The sequence below is a fragment of the Anomaloglossus baeobatrachus genome, chromosome 1 (assembly GCF_048569485.1).
Source record: "Anomaloglossus baeobatrachus isolate aAnoBae1 chromosome 1, aAnoBae1.hap1, whole genome shotgun sequence".
NCBI classification, from domain to species: domain Eukaryota; kingdom Metazoa; phylum Chordata; class Amphibia; order Anura; family Aromobatidae; genus Anomaloglossus; species Anomaloglossus baeobatrachus.
In genome coordinates, this window is record NC_134353.1 from 646,382,952 (window position 1) to 646,399,590 (window position 16,639).

Sequence of the window (16,639 nt, forward strand, 5' to 3'; positions counted from 1 at the left end):
GCGTCATTAACGATATCGCAGCGTGTGACACTTACCAGCGACCTTAAGCAACCTCAAAAATGGTGAAAATCGTTCACCATGGAGAGGTCGTCCCAAAACCAAAAATCGGTAATGGTTGATTATCGATGTTGTTCGTCGCTCCTGCGGCAGCACACATCGCTGTGTGTGACACCGCAGGAGCGAGGAACGTCTCCTTACCTGCCACTGGCCACAATGCGGAAAGAAGGAGGTGGGCGGGATGTTACGTCCCGCTCATCTCCGCCCTTCCGCTTTGATTGGCCAGCTGTGATGCCGAACGTCCCTCCCCCTTAAAGGAGGGATTGTTCGTCGGTCACAGCGACGACGACGACCAGGTAAGTGCGTTTGACGCTGCCGTAGTGATAATGTTCGCTGCGGCAGCGATCACACAAAATCGTATGCACGACGGGGGCGGGTGCTTTTGCGAACGATATCGCTAGCAATTGCTAGCAATATCGTAGCATGTAAAGCCCGCTTAAGAATGTAGCACAAAACTAATGTGTACAGTATTTGATCTTACGTGAAATTTAAACTGCATAAATGCTATGTATATACACCACCATCAATGTTCATATTTTTGGCATTTTTGCAGTGAGGAATCCCGCTTAATTACAGGGTCTCTGGAAGCATGAGCTGGTCACAATATACGGACACAATAATGTACTGGACACTACCAGTGCTTTTTTGCAATTTTTAATTCTGCAGCGTTCACAGTGTAAACAAACAATACCAATATACACGAAGAGTCTCGTGCCATAATTAGCATATGGAGGAAGCCATATACAGAATATAGATAGAACCCTGAAGAAAAAATCTGTACGAAGACTTTGTAGTTGAAAATAGAGCCAAATTTTATTCAGTACAAAAGACAACAATCAAAGTGATAAAAAACTTTTTCATAGAGACAGATGGTGATAATTACCAGATGGTACCCATATACCAACCTGGCACACATTGCATGTAAAAACCAGTCAAAGAGCAAAAAACTACCCCAAACAGATGATCAAACAAAGGGGGAGTCACTTAGCATAAGGTTGTAACACCCAATGTCTGGAGTTGGATACTAAACTAGGTTCAATAGGTACGACTACAACCACTAGCACTATGCTTTAAATGTCCACTATTCATAACCACCTACAATATAACCACCGCTGAGTGCAAAGGGCTATCCATGTGGTGAGTGGTCATTCTAAGGGAACCCCAAGCTAACCACTGGGGCTATAGATTAAAGTGGAAAAAGTACCATACAAGAACAAAGTGATACATACCAAACACATGGACAACCATGTGCTAAGTGGATAAAAAGCAACTACTGACTGCTAAACAGTACCCGGTGCCGATAATACTAAACAGACCAGCTACAAATGTACAAAAGTGTCTCACTAGTGGCACAAGGTAACAAAACACACAGCAATATCGTACCTGAGGTATGGTATATGGGAGAGGAGCCCCGACCTATAGGTTTCGTGATTCTTCTTCCGGGGGTGGTCTCAGAGTAAAAAGAGCGTCCTTATAAATAAAACCTATCCAATCCTAGACCGGGTCAGTCCTGGCCAATCAAAACGTCCAAAGATGCACTAACCAACCCAACAATACTATAACAGTAAATGCCATTGGTGAGTGGTTCAAACAGGCCGGTCAGGCTCCGTCCACATGTATGACGCGAAAACCGGAAGTATACGGGTATAGGCATCGCGTCATCAATCCGGGGGCGTGCCAAACCGTCACCTGTGGGGTGTGCACATACTGCTCAATGGTATTGGTGGTTCGCGCATGGGTCATAATAGCAAACAACACGCCCCCGCCTGACGCGGCACCATCATCGGCAGTACGTCCACAATCAGGAAACGTGCTCGCCACGTCACATAGGGGGCGTGTGTGCGGGCCATGTGATCCAATTTACACAGAGACCCGTGACGGCTTAGACCCCACCCCCCCAGGATGACGCGAAACCGGAAGTATCCAACTAAGGGAACCGCGTCATCAACTGGGAGGTACGCTCGCCACGTCACACAGAGACGCGTGTGTGCAGCACTTAGTCAACATATAAACCCATTAAATTCGGGCATCATGCCAGCCCAGTGCATAGACCACGGAAGATCCACTCAACAGCTGCATCTCGTACAAGTATGAGAATATACAGAGGGGTATTATTTCGAACAGCAGAATAGTGCATGCACTATACGATAGATAAATAATGGTATACATCAATACGCCATATAACCATATCAATACGCTATATTCTACGAATATACCCCACTATAGTGCAATAATAACATCAGATCAATTTCAAAGGTGCAAACAATAGGTACAGAAACATAACACATCATTACATATATTTAATATACATAGGCATGATGGAACTATCATTCTGTCCCAGTTAACCATTCATGGCGCGCGGGTGAACACATCGGAAGCACTACGTCGCCATGGGCGCGTCCAGCACCGACCGTGGCGATCAGATCGCCACGAAAGGAGCCCAAAGGACACGCACACAGCGACTCAGCGCAGCAAGGTGAACACACGCGCGCACTGGCACCAGGAGAGAAATGACCACCCGAAAACAGTTCCCAACTCAGTGGGGGGGCGCCATACACCCAGCATAACTGCCGATCAATAACATGTACAGAAATGAATATACAAAAACATAGATTAATCGTATAACAAATTGCAGCACATGTCAGTCGATGTAGTGTCATTCTCCTTTAACTGTTATCCGAAATATTGTCATTTTCTCCATAAGATGATCATGTGGACGCAAAGAAAGATCAGGAAGGACGAGGAAATATGAATGGAACTAGAAATAGAAATAAAACACATATAAATTAAAAAAGGACCAAATGGATTAAGAACAAGAGGATCACATATAGAGCTGCAAACTCAAGGATGACACATTGTATATACCCAGACACAAAATACGGCATTGTCCGGAAAATCTATAGGAATGATACGAAGCTTAGACACTCATTCAGCCCAAAAGGCTGTAGGGTCTTCAAGGTCCATATCCATTCCGTCTCACGCTGTGTGAGAAGACGGGTAACATTCCCGCCTCGAATTCCAGATATAATTTGATCAATACCCCGTACTTTCAATGCAGTATGATCGCACTGGTGGTGTTTCCTAAAATGCCTAGGTATGGTCTTAAGGCTATCAATGTCAATCTCGTCCCTGGCGGCCTGAATATCACGGACATGTTCCCTCACGCGAACCTTCAAGGCCCGCGTAGTCAGGCCGACATAGACGAGAGGACACAGACAAACAGCATAGTACACCACAGCCTTAGAAAGGCAATTAATCTTCTTTTTAATGGGAAAGACTTTCCCATCAGAAGAAGTGAACTCTGTCGCTGTTTCAATGTTAGGGCATGCAACGCACGCCCCACATGGTGAACAGCCAACTCTTAACCTGGATGTGATAGATGAGGAAGATACGAAGGGGAGAACATTCTTATCCTTCTTGTTGTAATGACTAGATGTCAATATGTCTTTCAAATTTCTGGACTTGCGGGCTGCCACTGATGGTCTATCAGGCAAGTACCTCCGAAGAATGGGATCAACAGTCAGTATAGACCAATATCGAGACATGACCTGTAGCATCAATTCCCAATGTGAGTGGTACCTGGTGACCATCCTCACCATATTCGTATTTCTAGTCCCATGGTCACCAAACAATAGATCCACACGTGGGGAATTCCTATCTCTGTTGTATGCCCTCTTGATAGACCTATTGCTGTACCCGCGATCACGGAATCTCTGTTTGAGATCCAGAGCCTTGGACTCAAAAGAAGAGTCCGAGGAACAAATCCGCCGTAGGCGGAGGAATTGTCCCACAGGAACGGCTCGTACCACATGTGCGGGGTGGGCAGAGGAGGCATGTAATACCGAGTTTACGGATGTATCCTTTCGATATAAATCTGTCTGTAAAAAACCTAATGAATCTCTAATGACCAAGACATCCAGGAACTCGAGGGACGTGTCACTGAACTTATGAGTAAGCCGTATATTCATTTCGTTGTTATTCAAGTTACGCATAAATAAATTAAGTTCCGGGATCGTCCCCTGCCAGATAAAAAAGATGTCGTCGATGTACCGCGTCCACAAGGGGATGCGGTCCACCGACGACAGCCAATCTGACAGGAGAAGCTCCCTCTCCCACAGCCCCAGAAACAAATTAGCATATGAAGGCGCAAAGGCCGCCCCCATTGCTGTTCCCTGGAGCTGCAGGTAGAGGGACCCCCCAAAAAAGAAAAAATTATGGGTCAAGGCAAAACTCAATAAGTCCATGACAAAGTCCCTCTCGGTCCCAGACATGTTGGTCATAGAGAGAAAATATGACACCGCCCGTAGTCCGTCGCGATGTCGAATGCTCGTATAGAGCGATTCGACATCGCAAGAGACCAACAGGGAGCCTTCCCCCACTTGTATCGAATCGATTTTCTGCAAAAAATTGCCCGTATCCCTTGTGAAAGAGGGAAGAGACTCGACCAATGGTTTTAACAAAGAATCGATATATATACAGACACGCTCAAGAAAGTTGCCCACACCCGACACAATAGGTCTACCCGGAGGCACATTCACATCCTTATGTACCTTAGGTAGCAGATACAGTGTCGGTATCGTCGGCTCGCCCACATGCAGCGCATCAGACAAACCCCTCTCTATGGTGCCACACTCCACAGCATCAGCCAAAAGACAATGTAGTTCTTTCGTAAATTTACTCAGGGGATTAAAAGTAAGGCGTTGATAACATTCGCCAACCCTGAGCTGTCTGTACGCCTCTCTTTCATAGAGTGTACACGGCCATACCACAATATTCCCGCCCTTGTCGGCCGGTTTTATCACAATGTCCTCCAAACTCCTGATCCTGTTAATGCAGCTTCTCTCTTCCCTCGTAAGAGAATTGTGTGAGGACAATGCCCTGTGTGGTAGGTTATTCCCAAAGGGATTACTTGGAAATGGAGCGGTCAAAGAGACCCATAAGGAGCAAAGGGAACCTATAGTTGTGGAGACATAGACCATAGGTAAGCAAAATGAGGAAGTCATATTAAGAAAGCCCGATGTGTAGAGTGATACAGACCTGTGTCCAGTAGGATTAATGGCTGGCTGCTGCGCTGATCTGTGAACTAACGTTGCCTTAAATGCAGGGTTTAATGAGAAGATCAGCTGCAGGTGAAGCTGACTTCCTGGTCTCGGTGTGGAACGCAAATGGCGTCCAGGTGAACCGCATAGCGGCGCATGCGCAGACCAGGTCAAGTCCGCGCATGCGCACACCCTTTGTGATGTCTGCATCACTCTACACATCGGGCTTTCTTAATATGACTTCCTCATTTTGCTTACCTATGGTCTATGTCTCCACAACTATAGGTTCCCTTTGCTCCTTATGGGTCTCTTTGACCGCTCCATTTCCAAGTAATCCCTTTGGGAATAACCTACCGCACAGGGCATTGTCCTCACACAAGCTGCTCCATTTTAGAGGTACTGTTATGTGATTTACCCGATTTTGCTTATAGTTGAGAAATTGTTGGCACACCATTACATTAACCATTGTTCTCTTATGTCATAAGTCCGCAATGAATACAGGACACTGGGACTGGCAATCAGGATAACTCCTGCTACCCCATTACCTCCTTTAGCAAGGACTCCTACACGATTGTTCTTCCACACAGCTATTTACAGATTGTGAGTAGTGCTAGTCATTTTCTATGGAGGTTTCACCTCACCATATGTTACATATTTTGTAGAACTATTTACTAAAGGGATTTCTCTCTTTTATAGAATACTAACCCTTGCCATTTTGGGCTATATGTTTTAAAGCAAGTATAGGAGACTTGCACTACCCATTAGGTAATTTGTGCCAATTCCAGACCGGTTCCACCGGTTTCCGGATACGTACTATATCCTGTGCACCTTTCCACGCCACTTGACAGGTAGTGAGCATAGTCTAATTATCTCTCCATACAGGTCTTTCTACTTATTTATATGTTCACTCCAGTTTCCTTCATTAGGCTGTCCCCTCATGGATGAGATTGGCGCCTTACCTATATAGTAGCCACTGAAATTCTTTACCTTTATTGGACAGGTACCTTCTCTTGTATATCTCTTCTTACTTAAAAACCTTTCTTTTTTCCCCCCCTCCCCCTCCCCCCCCCCCTTCCCCTATCTCTTTTCTTCTCCTTCATCTTTTGTTTTACATCTCACTCTTCTTTACTTGCATTCAGCTTTGACATGTGGCTTCCTACCTCGGTAGAATACTATTACATGATTCCTTCATGACACTGACTGGCTGACCCCGATTTTCAAATATTTAGTCACAGGTACTCACAAAGCACTTAATAGTCTTTTACGTGGTATGTTCCATTGCATGGTCTCTTAATATGAATATCCTGTTTTTTCACCTAGTGCTCACACGCACCAACCATTCTCTCTCCATTTAAGTGGTGACCCGTATCGCTCCTTTCGGGTACTATTCAAATATTGATTCCTTTGCCTCATAGGTATGTGCATCTGTTCATCTCTCCATATATACGTATGACAAAGCCTCTAGTTTGTAAACAAATTTTTGGATGATGTTCTTTTTTCCTTCTGGGTATATATACGCTATTGCCTTATATGTATGTATATTTTCACCCTGTAACTGAAATGTATATTACATGTTCTCTTTTGTACATTGTTTGTATTGACCGGAGCAGTGTCTCCTGGTAATTATCTCTTTTGTTATGTATTAATTTTGTCTTTTGTATTTATGCTTTTTCTTTATAGTCTGATATATTCTCTTTATAAAGGTCAAGGTGTGACCGAAACGTTGAGATAAGACTATTTCACAATAAAAAACATCAAAGATACCCAGACACTGTTTCCTTTCTTATTGGAGTGCCGGAGATATTTTTGGATTTCAAACACAGTCCAGGCAGTCTTTCAGGGTTTTTACTCACAGTTAATGGCAGGGTGAGTAACCCGTGCGTAGCTGGGATGAACCAGGCTGGAACCAGGTATCCTTCCGGCTGGCTGATGAGGGTGACTACCAACTCGCCTTCCTAGCCCTGTGTGTTTAGGGGTGACCCCTACTTAAAGCCCTGCTGGGGTCGCCCAGGGAAGTTGCTGATGGCTCTCTCCCCTTCTTTTGGCCCGTTTGCTTGTAGCCTGGACCAGGTCACTCCGGCTGCTTGCCTTCTGTGAACTATGGGCCCTCTCTTTGCTACGTGGCTGCGGACTCTGTGGTGGTATGGCGTGGGTCTGAAGTGCCCCCACCGGCAGGTTTGGCAGGAGAAAATTGAATAAATCTCTGCACTGGGACCTGTTACCCTTGCGGGCCTAGTACCTCCCTGGCAGTCCCCGTACTCTGCCACCCCTTTGCTCTCTCTAGCCTTGGGTGGATTTCGGGTGGCACTACCAGGTGACCGAACTCCCCAGTCGGTAGTCACTGCACGTACGTTGTCTGACTAGTGGCAGCCTCAGGTCCCCTCTTTGCGTCTGCTCTCCCTGAGCTCCACTTCAGACTGGCTCACTACTCCCTCCCCTCTGTGCCTGCCTACGCAACCTAGCAACCAGGCTCTCTACCACACCCCTTGAGTGGAGATGGAGGCCACGCCCCCTCCTGGATTTCCCAGGGGTCCACTCGAAGGTCCATGTGGGAGACCTGATTACTATGCGCCTGTGTAATCACACCTCGGTCAGCCTTCTGGATTGCCTGTGTTGTACTGCCCCCAGCATGGGTGCAGTACTCAGTGGTGCCTGACCAGGTCAGGGGTGCCATAACTGCATTTAACTCCACGGGTGTGTTCCAGAGATAAAATTGTTACTACACCTGTTGATGAATTTACAAAGGAGTGTGATTTCCAAAATGTTGTCACGGGAGGTTTTTTTTGCTGTTCTGGCACTTAAGGAGCTCTGCAAATGGAGTCTCCAAACTATTCTAGATAAATCGGTGCTCAAAAATGCTCCTTCCTTCCAGAGCTCTGCCGTGTGGCCAGACAGTACTGTACAATCACATGTGGGGTATTGCCACATTCAGGAGAAATTGTGTAACAATTACGGGATTTTTTTTACCTATTCCCCTTGTGAAAATTGGAAATCTGTTGCTAAAACAAAATTTTAGTGGTAAAAATGTAATTGTTTTTGCTTCACTGCCTAATAGTATAAAATTTTATGAGACACCTGTGGTGTGAATATGCTCATTTCACACTTCGATGAATTCACTGATGGGTGTATTTTGTAAAATGGGGTCACTGGCATGATAGGGGCTCTGCTAATGTGACAAGGCACCCCTAAACCATTCCAACTAAATCTGCACTCCAATATAGCACTCCATCCCTTCTGAGGCTTGAACTTTGTTTCAAAAGTAGTTTTCAACCACATATGGGGTAATGCCGAGTTCATGAGAAATTCTGTAACACAATGTATGGTCCATTTTTTCTTTTTACCCTTTTTTAAAATTACAACTTTGGGGCCAAAATAACATTTTAGTGGAAAAATTGAAAATGTTTTATATTCCCAGCCCAGTACAAAGCCATGAATCACATATAGGTTAAAATAGCGCACGTGCGATCTTTTGAGGTCGCACATAGGTCATTTTACGCATGTGCGATCTCGAAAGATCGCAATTGCTATCTAGAATTTCACATCGCTAACGAGATCGTTAGCGATGTCGCAGTGTGCAAAGTACCCCTTAGATGAATTCTTTGGGAGGTATAGTTTTCAGAATGGGTTCACTTGTGTGTGTGTGTGGGGGGGGGAGTGGGAGGGGGGTTCTGGTGGTTTAGCATGTCAGGGGATCATCAAATAAAACATGGTGTTAACAATCTGTCCAGCCAAAATAGTGCTCCTTTCCTTCTGAGCCCTACTGTGTGTTGAAACTGTAGTTTCCCCCCACATATAGGGTATCCCTGTACTCAAGAGAAATTGCACAACAAATTGTATGGTCTCCTTTCTCCCGCTACCCCTGTTAAAATAAAAAAAATTGGGATTAAAAATTGGGATTAAAGCAACATCAAGGTGCTCACCACACCTCTAGATAAATTCTCTGAGTGATGTACTGTACTTTCCAAAATGGGGTTGTGACGCCCTGGGCAAGCCAGGGGTCACAGGTCACAACATCACAACACCCACATTCCCTGCAGGAACACCAAGGTCAAAACATAAATCCTTGTTGCCTTCCTCCAGGGGCTGGTGTCCACACCAGGGGGTGGGCCAGGCGGTTGGCTCCACCCATCGAGGAGTTCACAGCCCTGGAGGCGGGAAAACCAGGCAGTTTTGCTCAGGCAGAGCTTGAGTGAGGAGTCAGCAGATGAGTGTTAGAGTTCAAAGTGTGAAGAGTAAACAGTGGAGTTCTAGTGAGAGAAGGAAGAAGTGACAGAGAAAAGTGACAGCAAGAAGCCTGAAGTTAGTCCGGGTGTGTGCCCCGGACTGAGACAGCAAGGTTGGCAGACGGCGGTGACCGTCTGCAGAAGAGATTGCTCGGAGGTTGCCGAAAGGACCGTGGGCGGGTGGTGACCCGGCGGTACCGGAGCGGTATACAAAGAACAGTCAGTACCAGGGCAGGGGCCTTTCGGATCCCGGCAAGGCTAGGAGTCGCCATAATTTGCCAAATCCGTCAGTGAAGGGGACCACTGGGTCTCCCAACAACCAAGTCCCGATTGAAGACAACAGTCCGACCGTTAAGGGGAGACACCGCCACCGCCAAGGCACCAGTTTCCCAGGGCCAGCGCCTGCGGGCAAGAGAGGGGCTCCTCCGGCTCATATCCAGGTCGGGGAGCGGGTTACCGGTGGGAATCCATCGCTACCAAAGGACTAATACATAGGTGCAGGGAAGAGACCGTCACCGCTAACTGCAGGGAACATCAGCACCGTAGCCGTCCGAGGGACCCGTCCAACCAGCCGTTTGTTTACCGAGAACTTTGTCATCATCCTTTGGCTGAGTGAGTACCTCCGTGCCGTGCGGCACAGCACTGCCCCTGCACCTCCACAGGCCCCATAACCCGCCTGTCCACCATCCCAACCCCATCACTGGGCCCCGGGACCACCAAACCCCCTACCCACGGCGGGGCAAATCAACAACTGGCTGCTCCATACCACCACTCCCGGGCTCCCCAGACAGAGCAGCGGTGGTGTCCACACAATCACCACAACCGTGGGTGGCGTCATGGACAATAAACTATCCCAAAAACCAAACCCCTTTCACTCACGGGCGAGGAGCGCCGCTCGAGTCCCCGGGATCCGGCCCATCGCTCGAGCCACCGAGCAGCAGCAGGCCGCAGCCGCAGCGGCAGCCGGACCCGAGCAGTGGGAGAGCGCAGCGTCCCCTCCTCCGCCCGCGACAGGGTCACTTGTAGAGGGTTTCCACTAATTAGGCACATCAGAAGCTCTGCAAAAACTACATAGCATCCACTTTCTATTCCAGTCAATTTTGCGCTTCAGCATTCAAATAGCACTCCTTCCCTTCCAAGCCCTACCATTCACCCAAGCAATAGATTTCCACCACATATTGGATATCGGTGTACTCAGGAGAAATTGAACAAATTATATATGGTCCATTTTCTTCTGTTAGCCTTGTGAAAATGAAAAATATGGGGTTAAAGCAACATTTTTGTGGTAGAATTTTTTTTTTTTTTTTTTTCAGGGGGCAACCTTATAAACGTCTGTGAGGCACCTGGGGGTTCAAGGTGCTTACCACACATCTAGATACATTTCTTGATTGATGGAAAGGTAAAAGAGAATTCAGCTCACCCGATCCATGGGGAGACTACAATGAGGGACAGGTGCACGGAAGGCAAGCCGGCCAGGCTGTGGAGTCCAAGCAAGAAGGAAAATTATCCGGCATCCACGTCCAGTGATATATAAAAGATTTCTTTTTATTGGATATGCATTAAAAGGTTCAAGGAATCAAATCCTGAAGATAAAAATCCCCATGGTGGATTTTTATCTTCAGGATTTGATTCCTTGAACCTTTTAATGCATATCCAATAAAAAGAAATCTTTTATATATCACTGGACGTGTATTTCTTGATTGATGTAGTTTCCAAAATGGTATCCCTTGTGGGGGATTTCCACTGTTTAGGCACATCAAGAGTTCTCCAAATACAACATGGCTTCTGCTAACTATTCCAGCCAATTTTGCTTTCAAAAAGTCAAACGTCGTTCCTTCCCTTCTGAGCCCTGTCCTGCACCCAAACAGTAGTTTTTCACCACATATGGGGTATTGTTGTTCTCAGGAGAAATTGCACAACAAATAGACTGGTGCAATTTCTCCTGTAACCCTTGAAATGAATAATGAAATAAATTTATGGTTAAAATAACATTTTTGTGGGAAAAAGTAAAATTTTCATTTTTTTTCTTTCACATTGCTTTAATTTCTGTGAAGCACCTAAAGGGTTAATAAATATCTTTAATGTGGTTTAGAGCATTTTGACAGGTGCAGTTTTTAGAATGGTGTCACTTTTGGGTATTTTCTGTCATATAGGCCCCTCAAAGTCACTTGAAATGGGTTGTGGTCCTAAGAAAATTATTTTGTAAATTTTGTTGGAAAATTAGAAATTGCTCATAAACTTTTAACCCTTCTAATTTCCTTAAAAAATATGTTTTAAAAATGGTGCTGATGTAAAGTAAACGTGGTAAATATATATCATCCTAAATTTACCACTATTATGAACTGTCATGAAAAAACAGTCTCAGAATCACTGGGATCCATTGAAGCTTTTCAGAGTAATTACCTTATAAAGTGACATTGGTCAGACTTGAAAAAATTGGCATGGTCAGGAAGGTTAAAACAAACTGGGTGGTGAAGTAGTTAAATACCAACTGAGACACGGAATGCTAGAAAACACTGAGGCTAGAGACCAGCCTGTATATGGTGTGGCCCAAGATGAAGAATCTGTAGAATGAGACTTTTAGCGACTAGACCCCAAGTCTAAAAGGTAATGTAGCAGACTGAGACATGAGCAGGGTTGACTTTCCCTGGCGGAGTCTTTCCAAGCAAGGCTCTACTGCTTACCCCTTACCTCTCCTCCTTTAGAAGGAGAAGAAATGTGGATACAAAACCATCTGGGAACATGAGGCTCAACTCCAGGGGTCTCAAACTCGGCTGGGTGTATGGGCTGCACAGAGGAAAAAAAATAATTTTGGGGGCCGCATTCTTTGCTGGACAAAGTGACATTTTTATTGGTACTATATTTTTTTTTTTATTTTACACCCCTTTGGATCACTGGTTTTGTACATTTTTCACTTGTTTATTATAACAAACATGCACTTTCTTTATTTAAATATAAAAAAAAAACAAAAAAACATTTTTGATAGTAAAAAAAATGTAATGCCTTATTTAATTTTTTTTCTATCATTTTATCCCTTTCTTGTAAATAATAGTGTTACCATTACCACCATATAGTAATTTTGGCCAACTTCTTTTAGTAATGTTCCCCATCTTGTTGTAATGTGCCCGTCCTTGACCCCTTGTAGTATTGTGCCCCATCCTACTCCCCATCCTGCAGTAATGTGCCCATCCTTGTCCCCATCTTGTAGTAATGTGCCCATCCTTGTCCACATCTTGTAGTAATGTGCCAATCCTTGTCCCCATCCTATAGTAATGTCCCCAGCCTTATCCCCATCCTATCGTAATGTGCCAATCCTGTAGTAATGTGTCCATCCTTGTCCCCATCCTATAGTAATGTCCCTATCCTATAGTAATGTGTCCATCCTTGTCCCCATCCTATAGTAATGTCCCCATCCTATAGTAATGTGCCCATCCTGTAGTTATGTTTCCATCCTTGTCCCCATCTTATAGTAATGTTCCCCATCCTTGTCCCCTTGTAGTAATGTCCTCATCCTATAGTAATGTGCCCATCTTTGTCCCCATCCTCTAGTAATGTCCCCATCCTAAAGTAATGTCCCCATTCTATAGTAAAGAGCCCATTCTATAGTAATGTCCCCAGCCTTGTCCCCATCCTATAGTAATGTACCCACGTTGTCCATATCCTATAGTAATGTACCCATCCTATAGTAATGTGCCCACCTTGTCCCGATCCTATAGTAATGTCCCCAGCCTTGTCCCCATCCTCTAGTAATGTCCCCATCCTAAAGTAATGTCCCCATTCTATAGTAAAGAGCCCATTCTATAGTAATGTCCCCAGCCTTGTCCCCATCCTATAGTAATGTACCCACGTTGTCCATATCCTATAGTAATGTACCCATCCTATAGTAATGTGCCCACCTTGTCCCCATCCTATAGTAATGTCCCCATCCAATAGTACTGTCCCCAGCCTTGTCCCAATCCCATAGTAATGTGCCCACCTTGTCCCCATTCTATAGTAATGTCCCCAGCCTTGTCCCCATCCTTTTGTAATGTCTCCAGCCTTGTCCCCATCCTATAGTAATGTGCCCATCCTGTAGTAATGTGTCCCATCACTGTCCCCTTTTACTAATCTGCCATGCAGGTCCTCTTCTTGTAGTAATGTGCTCTTTCCTGGTCCTCTGCTAGTTATGTCCCATACTGGTCCCTTAATGTGCCGTTCTTTACATACACACAAAACAAAAAAAAAAAACGCCATTCTTCTCAACTCGGCTGCCTCATCTCTGCTTCTTGCTGTCTGCAGGCTCGTGCCCCCGTTGACTATCGCGGCCATTGCAGGGGCTGTAGCCACTGTCAGTGCTTTATGTCACATGATTGTTTTGCCGGCGCTGCATGCACACAGTCAAGCTCTCTGTGCACAACGTTTCCAATGCAGCCGTAGCCGTCCGCAAATCAGAGGTAAGCAGCTGAGGTCAAGCAGTTTCCATTTGAAGCGCGTAGCATCTGCAAAACATTCATCTGACATAAAGCACAGACAGTGGCTGCGGCCCCTGCACCGGCCGCGATAGTCAACAGGGGCATGGGGGCCGCATGAAGCAGCCTGAAGGGCCACATGTTTGAGACCTCTGCTCTACTCTATCCATAGTGACAGAACTCCTGACCCTCTCCTCTACAAAGAGACTGGATGTGGAGCCATTGGAAGGTAAGGTGACTGTCAGCATTAGGCTGAGTTGTGCCGGGGCTCACAGGACCAGTAAAATCAGAACTGAGAATGTGTCTGCATATGCCTCGTACAATGGAAATGTGCTGAAAGATATGTGTCTGCTATCTGACGTGTAAAGTTGTTGATGAAGATAAACCTTTGAGTAAAGTACTGTTTTAAACAAACTTATGGTCTCCTTGTGGAGACTAATTGTCATTTGGTCCTGGCCAGCCAAAGTCAGCAGCAACATGCAGGTGTTGCGGGGAAGGCGAATGAAACATTGAAGATGGAATCCGTTGTGTGGTTGAAAATGGAGCTGAGCAACACCTCTAGGATGACAGACAGTGGTGCAGCTCCAAAAGAGAATGCCATCCATTGTGGGGTTGGAGACGTGGAACACTGTGAAGATCTGTCCAGTCGAGAAGCTAGGCCCATCGGAGAGAGTGCCATGCTTGAAAATGCCAGCTCATGTCAAGAAGTGTCTTCCCTCTTTGGACGAGGTAGAAGGCGAAAGTCCACCCATTACAGATTGCCAGCAAGGAAAGGGTAGACACCTAGAATATACAGGATTGCCAACTGGAGAAGACTCCACCCTGTTAAATACGGTGCTGTACAACTAGCCGTCAAGGGGTGAGTGGGAAGGCACGATTTTGTGGTAAGCTGAAGAGAGAGAAGCATGTTATGGTGGAACATCCGTCATTGATGGAGCATGCCAGGCTCTTGTACAGTGTACCCACCTGAGGGGGAGTCAAGATGCCATAAGGGCTCATGGCCCTTATGGAGGATGAGGTACGACTTAGTGCCTTGGAGCAGACAGTCATCCGGTCTTCCGAGCCCTAGTTGGAGGCTGAGGCCTACACTCCAACTCATCTTCTGGCTTGTGGATGAGCCGAACAACTTAGAGCCCTGCTGGCCCAATGGCCTGTGGATTCCCCATCAACCCCAGTAAAGTCCTCACAGTCTTTCCTTGCTCCACAACCATCAAAGGACACCCCTGCTACCAGACAAAAGCCCCTTGCAACCAAGGCAGAATGGTTCACAGGTGTCATCACGGAGAAGGAGAATGAAGGTTGGGTGCCTGCCCAGCTAGACCAGCCTGCTTGAAAAAAGCTGATGCAGCGCATGACCCAGGGCACAGTCATGTATTTCGACCTCATACGAGGCTTTGGCTTTGTAATGGAGAAGTGGATTGGACACAAAGTCTATGTCAACTCTGATTCCCTCTGGCGTGGACCCAGTCTACAAAACGGCGATGGACTGCAGTTCATAAAGGAGGATGGACCAGGGGGCTTGTACGTGGTGGCTGTCATGCGACTACACGAGGCAATCGAGGACTTGGCTGTTATAATACGATGTTCAACAACTACTATGGAGAAGTTTACCCGAGCCGTAGGGCCCTAATGCTGACTGCAGCCCTGAACCTAACGCCAACTAGAAGCAGCCAGGCGGCACGCCTAACGCTCCCTATGTACCTCAAACCCAGCCGGAGAACTACATAAATCTAAAGGCAGAAAGTGGAAAAGCTATCTTGCCTCGGAGCAGATTTTCCACAAAGGAGATAGAAAGACCACCACAAATAATAACGGTTATCAAGATGAAAGGATGCAGACAGTCAGACCTAGATTGAGCAAAGCGAAGCCATTTGCTAATCTCTAGGATACAAAAAGGACAGGATAGTGAACTCTGTAGTCCGCATAATAATCCTAATATCCTACACGGAGAATGCAAAAAGAAGCAAGTAACCTAGTACTCATATGTACGTACTCCGTACAATGCTCGGGTAACACTGCAGAAAAAATGACTAACAAAAAACCCTGCAACTAAGATCTCCAACATGAAATACCAGGGAGAAAATTCCCCCTTTCTGAAGATACAAACAATTCTAGGAAAAACACAAATACCTTCAGAAATAAAATACAAACGCGAGAATCACATAACATACAAAATGTATGAAACAAAATTTATGGACTTATCTTAGTAGAAGGCAGGAGAGCACAACCACTCTGGCCTAAGGCTATCAGACGACTGGCAACAGCATGAAGTCCAAACACACCTATATCCAGATCAAGCCAGCACTGAAAATCAGGTGTGCAACAATCCAGTCACAGACCTCAATGCACCAACACCAGCGACCACCGGTGGAGCATGGCCGGGTACTGGTCTGCTCCAAAATTAATTTGGATGCCTGGAGGTCCTTGCTGTGTCAGTTGCACCCTCGACAGGGACAGTGCCCAAGTCCCTGACTGGACTCGAATCTAGGACTCCTTATTGCTGGCCACATATGGCCGAAGTTGTTTTCTTCCCTCACTTTATTTACACTCTTTGCTGGATTGAGGGACTTTGAGCCGTAAGAGGGTCCTACACCCTTTACCATTGATTTTGCACAACCAGCTATGGTATGAGCAACCTCATTATGCACTTTGCCCATCCAAAGCTGGAATTTGCCCCTCATGAACTGTGTCCCTGAACTCAAGGACTAATGTTGGGGGGGAGGGGAATGGACGACCCAATGTACCAAACAGGTTGAAGGCAAGTGGACTGTGCCCTCGACTAGTGGGATGCTGTTTTGTAGGCCTGAGCGCCCATTGTTTGAAAGAACTTGCACTCTTGTTTCTGTGGTTCTAACCCAGAAGAAGACTCGGT